Source organism: Pseudorasbora parva, chromosome 4 (assembly GCF_024679245.1).
Source record: "Pseudorasbora parva isolate DD20220531a chromosome 4, ASM2467924v1, whole genome shotgun sequence".
NCBI classification, from domain to species: Eukaryota; Metazoa; Chordata; class Actinopteri; order Cypriniformes; family Gobionidae; genus Pseudorasbora; species Pseudorasbora parva.
The window spans coordinates 2,398,158-2,408,541 of record NC_090175.1 but is presented as its reverse complement, the minus strand read 5'-3'; the positions used below and the strand labels follow the sequence as shown (position 1 = coordinate 2,408,541).

Sequence of the window (10,384 nt, the reverse complement as noted above, 5' to 3'; positions counted from 1 at the left end):
TGGGATTTTTTAAGTGGCTTAATAGGATTTATTACAATATTGAAGTGTTGTTTTATTTTGATTTTAGAAAATAAACAGGATTTCCCATCGTACAAATCAATTGTTTCTTATTTTTTTACTGGTATGTCTCTCAGGTGCTGAGGACTAGTGCATCATTGAGCCTATATTTAGTATTAGAAAAATACTTAAGTACTGTTAAAATCGGATACTTTAAGACTTACTCAAGTTGTATTGCAATTAATGACTTGTAATGGAGTCATTTTCGCTGTAAGGAATCTGTACTTCTCCTCAAGTATGGTTATCAGATACTTGGTTTTCAGATACAGATACTTTACACCTCTGGATTTATATGGTAAGAAATTGTATAAATGTACACGGCACGTTGTTTTAAAATGATAAGTCTTTGAAGACATATGTACTGTATTTAGACCCGGAACATAAAGCACGACGCTGTTTGCATTAATAATAATATAAATAATAATAACAAGAATATAGCTGTAGGTATAATTGGGGTTAAACTCTAAGCCTACGTTTTACAATATATCATTAATAATTTCTCAATCAGTCTTCACTAAAGAGAGAGAAAAGTCACTCTGAATTGCAGCACACCAGGGCAAAAACAATGGATATGAAGCTTTTTGTATAATGTTTTCCACATTTACAATACCAACTGCTTGTTTACATGCTCCCTCAGACTCGCAACTTACACATATATAGCCGATGTTGTGTTCAGAAGTTTAAAACTTTGAATAAAATGTTGGGTTCTGCCAATAAAGTAATGTTTAACTGCGAGAGTAAAGCTGAATTAAAAATTCAACACTGTTTATGAAGAAGTTTATGACCTATGCACCTGTAATTGACCTTTTGGACTTCACAGCAGGGGCGAGGACACATACAGCAAGTGAAAGGCTGCGGCAATATAGGCTACTAATGGTTCGGAAATAATTAGAAATTAAATGAATACAATACATTTCTCTATTGCACCAAGTGGGTAAGTAGTTGGATAGTTGCTATATTCTGTTTTTGCTATACTCTGTTATTGATATGTATGGAATAGCCTAATTTGAGGACAGGCTGTTGAATTCTAGAAAACTGCAGCCACACCTTTCAAATGAGTTTGAAATAGCAATCAAGTAAAATACATTATTTTACAATATCTTATTTTATTGATTCAGAAGAGAATTTGAAAAAAGCTGTACCTTCAATATTAAACATTTTAACAAATCTATAGTCATACATCTCTATAGGGATCTTTTTTAATATACTACAGCTATGTTTGTGATTTGAGTTTTCCTTCTCATGTATGGCCTGGGTTATTTTTTGCGAAGAATTAACCTTTCATGTAAAATAAATTGAATTGTACTCATGTATAAAGTTATTTTTAAGATGCTGCCCTTGAAACGTTTTCTTTTCTTTTTCTGGTCACTCTGGTTTCAAAATAATTCTCACACAGTTATGTAGAGTTAATATTCATTGATTTTGTAGATGTTCATTAATGCAGTTTAAACTTAAACTTACAGTATAGAAGCTGTTCAGTTGACAAAAGATGATTAAAAGGGTGGATGCATGATGTCCTTATTAGCCTGTATGTGGTGTGCTCTTTATGGAGAATGATAATTGTTTAATTTATAATTTGTGTATTTCAGCCCTAAAAGCTGCCTATTTCTGTATAAGAATAGAAGAATAGCACTATGTCCAAAACTACTCCATTTGAAGAGCTGGAGGAGGTGTGCACTCCCTCTAAAATGAGCCTGATGGAGGTGAGGGGAACTGCATCTCCAGAACATAGCTGTGTGTCAATGAAGAGTAACCGGTCCTTAGTTATGCCCACCCCTGATCTCAGTGATGAAACAGTGAACTCTGAACCCAGGTAAGACAAGAATCTGATACTGAATACCATAAAGAATAAAAATAGAGATTTACTTTATCCTATGATTGATGTAATGAGACTGAAGATCCAAAAAGCAGCATCTCCTGAACCCAGTTATGTGTCAATGAAGAGTAACCAGTCCTTAGTTATGCCCACACCTGATCTCAGTGATGAAGCAGTGACCACTGAACCCAGGTAAGACAAGAATCTGATACTGAATACCAAAAAGAATAAAAATAAAGATTGACTTTATCCTTTGATTGATGTAATGAGATTGAAGATCCAGAAAGCAGCATCTCCAGAACCCAGTTATGTGTCTATAAAGAGTAACCGGTCCTTAGTAATGCCCACCCCTGATCTAAGTTATGAAGCAATGACCTCTGACCCTAGGTAAGACAAGAAACTGAGACTAATAAAGAATATTATTAAAAAAAATTATTATAAAATAGATGACTGACTGATGGCTAACTTATGTGTTGTATGCAATAAGTGAAGCTTTTTTGGAATGTTACTGTTGATATGATATTAGGATGACCTATTTTGCTAAATATTTTTGCATGAGTTCCTAGCTGTAATGAAGTTCATAGAATAAGGAGGAAGATGGGAAGCGGTGAACATTTAACAGACTTTAATAAATAAACAATCTGATAGCAAAACGCAGACAGCCCCTCACGAATGACTGCCACGCACATACATAATAAAAGATAAACAAAACACAATGTAAATTCCAGGCCTGGTCCTCTCTCATCCTTCACTGTCATTGCTCCTCCTTTTATGCATCCCATCACTCCACCGTGAGATCCGAGACTGGTGTGATGCACAGCTGTCACTCATCATCAAATCACTCACCAGCCTCGCGTTGCTCTCTTAGCTCTCGCTTGTCCTAGTCATCACACTAACATTTAAAGATTAAAATATAACCATAAACTGTTATTTACTGGTGAAAAATATATAATGTAAACTGACCTGGCTGATGTTGTCAGTTATTTTAGCTTTAGGGTAAATCCTCTCAAGTAGTCCAATACAGGTTCCTTGACACATTTTTAATATTCCTATTTTTTTGAGTGATTACCTCTATATATTAGCAGGGGTGTAAAGTAATGACTTTAAAAATACTGAGGACGACCTAGACATTACCATAGTCAAGTCGTTTTATCAGAAAATTCACTTTTTTAAGTAATTAAAAAAGCGGTGTACTTTTTATTGTACTTAAGTACATTTTAAGTAATGTAACTCTAGTTTTACTCTGTTATTTTCCCTCGTCGTTACATGCTTGTTTTAATTTTATTTCTATGCATTGCACTGCGTGCTGTAAAAAAAAAAAAAACAGTCCAACTAAAGGGGCAAGGGACTCTGGTGGAGGGTGTGGAAAAAATTGTCGAGGGCACAGAAAACTGTCCATGGGGCAGTAGAGGGTGGCAGGTGCCAGGGGGAAGCAAGGAACGGAAAGAGGATATCCAGAGTCCATCCAGGATGACACAATAGAGGGAGGCCATGGGGATGACAGATAGAGATGGAACCAAAGTACCCATGGGCTGAGTTGGAGCTGGGGGGAAGACGGAGCCAGACAGAGCCTTAGTTGTGGAGAGACGGTGCAGCAGACAAGTCCATGTCATAGGTGAAACAACAGCCAAACAAAGTGGAATCAGCAGGTCAAGGGAGCCCTGTGGAGCTATAAGGCCGATGGTCCTGGGTGGAGCCGAGGGAGAGAGGAGCCAATATGTAGGAGTCTGGACGCCAGGCCGAGGTGAAGTGACTTGATCAATGGCTGGATGCGGAGACAGGGGATCCATACGTCCAGACAACACTGTAAAAGGGCTGGAGCGAGGTGGATCCATGTCCTTTGGGGCGATGTACATAGAATAGTGAAATTTGACCACAGAGGGTTAGTGGAGGAGGAACTGATATTCTTTGGTGGCAGCTTGGCTGAGGAATTGGTACCAAAAGCATAGGAGAATTATAGCTGGGCAGAAGCAATGTAGACACAGGAGTGATGTAGACACTTGGGATTAGGTGCGGGGCTGGTGACTTCCTCCTCAGCGTGGTATGTTCTGTTCTTCTGTCACAGGTTGGTTTTGTTACTATAGCTAAGTAGATAAGTAGTGTGCAAGGAGAAAAAAAATTGTGAATTTCAGATTGATTATCTCTGAATAATATATCCTCTGAGGGGATCGGATGGGAACTTTAATTTTAACAGTTATAAGTATTATATGGCAGCATTCTTGTGTAAAAATGCTGTGATTGATATATTGTTAATTATAGAGCTAGTAAAATCTGGGGAAATTTTGAGAAATTTTGAGAAATTAACAGTTGTAACATATACATAATATAAGCAAAGAACGCTGAAATAAAAAATGGTCAAGCAACTTCTATTTGACCACTTGAGATATATTGAATCATTTGATTTTAGGGCTGGCATAAACAAAAATATTTTAAACTGTCATTTGTCTTTGACTCAGCAGTGAGAGGGACGATCTGATCCAAGTTCAGTCCAGATGTGGAGTTTGTAAGCAGGTCCAGAGAGATTCCGTCTCTATTACCTGTGGACACAGTTTCTGCAGACACTGCATCAGTTTCTACTGGGATAAATCCAGACCTTCAGAAGAATTTGACTGTCCTCAGTGCAGAAAGAGATTTAGAACATGTCCTGTTCTACAGACACACAGGGTCATGATAGGATCCAGTTCTGCTGGTTCTGCTCACTGTTACACACAAGCAGCCCTGCATGAGGAGACTGGAGACCTGCAGAAACCAGTAGATGATGATCTACAGAGAGTCAAAAACCAGCAAAAAAACAGCATAAGGAACAAGTATGAGAGATTATTTGAGGGAAACAAACTGCAAAAGAATGAAACCCTCCTGAACAGGATCTACACACAGCTCTACATCATAGAGGGAGAGAATCAAGGAGGGAATGAAGAACATGAGGTTTTACAGATGGAGAAAACAGCCAGAACACAACACTCACATGACACTCTAATCTACTGCAATGACATCTTTAAAGCATCACCTGTACCAGGACTTAAGGAGAAAGACCAAATCAAGACTGTTCTTACTAAAGGCATCGCTGGAATTGGTAAAACTGTCTCTGTGCAGAAGTTCATTCTTGACTGGGCAGAGGGAACAGCCAATCAGGAAGTAGATTTCATGTTTGTGCTTCCATTTCGAGAGCTGAACTTGATCCGAGATCATCAGTACAGTCTTCACAGACTTCTGCTGGACTTTCATCCTGAACTTCAAGATCTGGACTCAAAGATTTATGAGAAGTGTAAAGTTGTGTTGATCTTTGATGGTCTGGATGAAAGCAGAATCACACTGATGTTTTCAGACACTCAGAAAGTATCCAATGTGACTGAGACTGCATCAGTGAGTGTGTTGATGTCAAACCTCATTAAAGGAGAACTTCTTCCTTCTGCTCTAATCTGGATCACCTCCAGACCAGCAGCAGCCAATCAGATCCCCACCCAATACATCAACCGTCTGACAGAGATTCAGGGATTCAATGAGCCTCAGAAGGAGGAATATTTCAGGAAGAGAATCAGTGACGAGCATCAGGCCAGCAGAATCATCTCACACATCAGAAGAGCAAGAAGCCTCCACATTATGTGCCACATACCCGTCTTCTGCTGGATCTCATCCACTGTGCATCAGAAGCTCCTGGAAGAAGATCTGAGCGCAGAAATCCCTCAAACTCTGACTGAAATGTACATCCACTTCCTGCTGATTCAGATGAACATGAGGAATCAGAAGTATGAAGAGAGAGATCCAGAGAATCTCCTGCAGTCTAACAGAGAAGTGATTGTGAAACTTGCTGAAGTGGCTTTCAAACAGCTGATGAAGGGCAATGTGATGTTTTATGAGGAGGACCTGAGAGAGAGCGGCATAGATGTCACAGATGCCGCAGTGTATTCTGGGATCTGCACTGAGATCTTTAAGGAGGAATCTGTGATTCATCAGAGGAAAGTCTACAGCTTCATTCATCTGAGCGTTCAGGAGTTTCTTGCTGCTTTCTATGTGTTTTACCATTATGTAATCAGAAATGTTGACACATTGCAGTTTATGGATGTAGTACAGCATGTGCTTAGAGGAGCAGTAGATAAAGCCATTGAGAGTGAGAATGGACATCTGGATCTGTTCCTGCGGTTCCTGCTGGGCATCTCACTGGAGTCCAATCAGAGACTCTTACAGGATCTACTGACACACACAGAGAACCACTCAGAGAGCATCAGGAGTACCACACAGTACATTAAAGAGAAGATCAAAGATGGACATGAACTCTCCACTGGAAGATCCATCAATCTGTTCCTCTGTTTGCTGGAAGTGAAAGATCAGACTCTGTCCAGAGAGATTCAGGAGTTTGTGAAAACAGATAAATGCTCAGAGAAGAAACTCTCGCCTGCTCACTGCTCAACAATCGCCTACATGCTTCAGATGTGAGAGGAGGTGCTGGATGAGCTGGACCTCAAGAAATACAACACATCAGATGAGGGTAGAAGAAGACTGATACCAGCTGTGATCAACTGCAGGAAAGCTCTGTAAGTTTTTTGTTTTTTTCTTAATCGGATTACAATTTATGTTGTTGTGAGTGCCAAGATAAATATCTAATTTATTTTTCCAATATATTTTACAAAAATGAATCAGATGCTATTGAAGTATCAATTGTAAAATAAGTGTTTGCATTTAATATATTTTTTCCCCCTCTCTTTTAGTCTCGCTGGATGTAATCTCACTGCTCAGGATTGTGAAATCATATCATTAGCTCTACAATCCTCTAACTGTGTCCTGAGAGAGCTGGACCTGAGTAACAATGACCTGCAGGATTCAGGAGTGAAGCTGCTGTCTGATGGACTGAAGAGTCCAAACTGTCAGCTGGAGACACTTAGGTATTAAGAACATATAAGTGAACTTTAAAGGAAGTGTATGTAAGATTGTGGCAAAAACTGGTACTGCAGGTGTGTCCTGTCTCCCCTTCCCCACTGACTCGAGGTTGCCAGATAGGCTGCAAGATCCAGCAGGAACATTTGTAGCTGCAGCTGTGGCAACCCGAATGCCGAAAAACTACTTTGTGATTGGTAGATAGGTGGAAGGTGGCGCTTCAGGCCAAAACACATGTCAACATCAACATCAGTTTTAGGGCTGCAACAACAACTTTTAAATGACAATATCCTGGCCAGACTACTGTTGTCAGTGATATAAGTATTTGAAATTAACATGATTTCTTAATGTCTAGTGACATATCAGGACCATTTTATGATTGATTGAAATACATTTCTTACATACAGTTCCTTTAAGAGTTGGATAAGCCTTTTCCACTATGGTGGATGTGTCTGTTGATCTGTGTCTTTAGATGATCAGTCTGTTGATGAGTGTATGTAGGTGATCTGTCTGTTGATGTGTGTCTGTTGATGATCTGACTGTGTGTGTCTTCCGATGATCTGACAGTTGTTGTATGTCTGTAGGTTGTCTGGCTATATGGTGACAAAGGAAGGCTGTGGTTATTTGTCTTCAGCTCTGAGGTCAAACCCCTCACACCTGAGAGAGCTGGATCTAAGCTACAATCACCCAGGAGATTCAGGAGTTAAGCTGCTCCGACTGGGGGATCCAAATTGCTCATTGCAGATACTTAAGTATGTCAAACACTTATATTGATATATTATGTGTACCAGTATATGCCATGGTCATGTGTTCAATTCCTAGGGAATGCATGAATTGAAAAACAGCCTCATTTGGGGCCATGTACATAGAATAGTGAAATTTGGCCAAGAAATAGTTAAATCTCTTTGTTTCTAGAAATTAATGAATGGTTTTAAAAATTGGGCCTGTTAAATCAGTTATAGTGTGTTATCAATTAAAAAACCTCTAAGAGAAAAGCTCTGTTTGGGGAATTACACTATTTAAATCTGGCAACCGCACACAGGAAAGATAGTGAAGGCTTGTTACCAATGCAAGGTAATGGATATGACTTTTAAAAAATACTTTTCAGATAATGTGCAGATTATCTAAAATGTATCTTAAGAATCAGAATCAGAAATCATTATCATGATTAAAATACGATTAATAACCATTTCACATCGCAAACTTGATCTTGTTTGTGTTCATGCTGCTTATCTACATTAAAATGTGTGTTTGTGTGTTTTATAGTCTGGATCATGAAGGAACGTTCAGGATAAAAGCAGGACCACTAAAATGTAGGTTACACACACACACGCACACACACACACACACACACACACACACACACACACACACACACACACACACACACACACACACACTGACTGTTGTTTAGGTCTTCAAGATGTTTCTCTCTTCTTGTGTTAAGATGCCTGTGACCTCACTCTGGATCCAAACACAGCACACACACGTCTCATTCTGTCTGATGTGAACAGGAAGGTGATGCATGTGTTAGAGAGTCACTCGAAACTGGATCATCCAGATAGATTTGAGCATTATGAGCAGGTTCTGTGTGGAGAGAGTCTGACTGGACGCCGTTACTTTGAAGTTGAATGGAGCGGCTCAGTTGAGATATCAGTGTCATATAAATCAATCAAAAGGAGAGGAGGAAGAGAATGTTGGTTTGGATGCAATGACATATCTTGGACTCTGGACTGCTCTGCTAAGGGATTTACTGCCTGGTATAATAATAACAGCACTGACATATCTGTACCCTTGTCTACTAGGGCAGGAGTATATGTGGACGCGTCGGCCGGAACTCTGTCCTTCTACAGCGTGTCTGACACACACATACTCACACACTTACACACATTCAACACCACATTCACTGAACCACTCTATGCTGGGTTTGGGGTTAAATTGGACTCCACAGTAACTTTGTGTCCAATAAAACAGAGATAAAGAACATTTTCAAACTCACATCTGTAAACTCTTTCTCATGCGTGCATTTAAAAATGTGATTGTGTTTGTAGGTGACCGTCTTGACAATTTGTACCAATATGTTTTTTAATAATTAATAATTAAACATTTGTAATTATATAATTCATCTCTAAGTTGGTTGGTTTAGTGTTAATGGCTCTGAATTAAATAATAATAATAACAATAACATCAATTTTACCTTTTGAAAAATGAATGTATAAAAATACTAAGCCAAAACTAAGCCAATGACTGAATTCAGAATAGCATACCAGCAGCCTTATTAGCAGCAAATGTTGGCCTGTGTGGTAAGAGTGTAATGGTGCTAGTGTTCCATCTGTTTAACTTGTTCCTGTAATTGCTTAAGAAGATATATGGCAATTTTTGAAGGGGACACAAATACAGCCAAAATTGTACTTGTAAGGATATGTGTGGTATTTTGGTACACTTTTTTCAGGGGTAATTTTTTTGCCACGTGTCCATTTGTATTGTGTTACTGCTTACAGTTATTTTAAGTATATATCATTATATTAAAACGTGCCTCTGCTGTTGGGGCAAACAACACAATATTTAACATATCTTTATCTTTATTTCCGTTTTTAAATAACTTTGTTTCAGTATTTTTAAAATGAACATATTGACAGTATTTTTTTTAACATTTTATATATACTGTATAACGTAAACCATTTATTCTAATTAATTCCATATTCTGTGATTAATTAATCTAAATGAATGGCATACCTAATTTTTGCTGTAAAAGTATTTTAAATATTTAAATTCAAAATAATCAATGAATTATCACCATTAGTGACAATAAAGTTCAAAAACTCTTTATTATTTTTTACTGTTCAAATATTGCCAACAACAATATAACCTAGTATGCTGAGGAAATAAAATAAATTCAAAAGTGCTTTAGGAAGATGTATGTTTGTAGCTACAGTAGTATGTATGTATACAGTTTTTTCACTGTACATACAAACAAGGAAACTGGTCTGCAGGACATTGTGATTCATTTATCAAGGGAATTGCTCATTCGGTCACATAAAGATTTGCTAAGTTTGCGTTTCAGTAGGTGCGTTTACATGGAGCACTGTAATATGTTTAAAAGTACAATCCAAATGAAAATGCTTCATATAAACACCTCAATCAGAATACAAATGCACAAACCGAAATTGTAATCGGTTTGAGAGGTGTGAGATGGGATGAACCTTTCCATGAACCGAACAAACGATATATTCCACCATGTAAATTACCTGATCTGTTTACTGTGTACGTCCTTCTGTGACGCAATCATAGACCGTAATATACGCATAGACGTAAAAGTAATATTAGTATTATACTGTCAGACACAGACGAGGACACAGATGGATTAGTGCAAGTGCAAAGTTTATTATCAGAAGTTACGGACAGGTGATACTTTGATGGATGGTAATACTCAGACAAAGGACGATGACGGTGAAGACGATGATGGTGAAGATGAAGATGACAATGAAGATGAAGAGGGTACAGGTGAGGGCTTCTAGGAAGGACAGTTAGTCAACGATGGGATCGGTGCAAGACCAGACAGTGATCGTGTGAAGGTGAGGAGTGCTTATGTAGTGATGACTGGTGATGGTGCACAGGTGATCAGAATGCCGGTGATGG

The 10,384-nt window shown here is 38.4% G+C and overlaps 1 pseudogene; it reads left to right on the top strand.

Annotated features, from left to right (window-relative positions):
• Positions 1 to 1,691: 1,691 nt before the first annotated feature.
• Positions 1,692 to 8,725, top strand: LOC137073701 (protein NLRC3-like; annotated as a pseudogene).
• Positions 8,726 to 10,384: the final 1,659 nt, after the last annotated feature.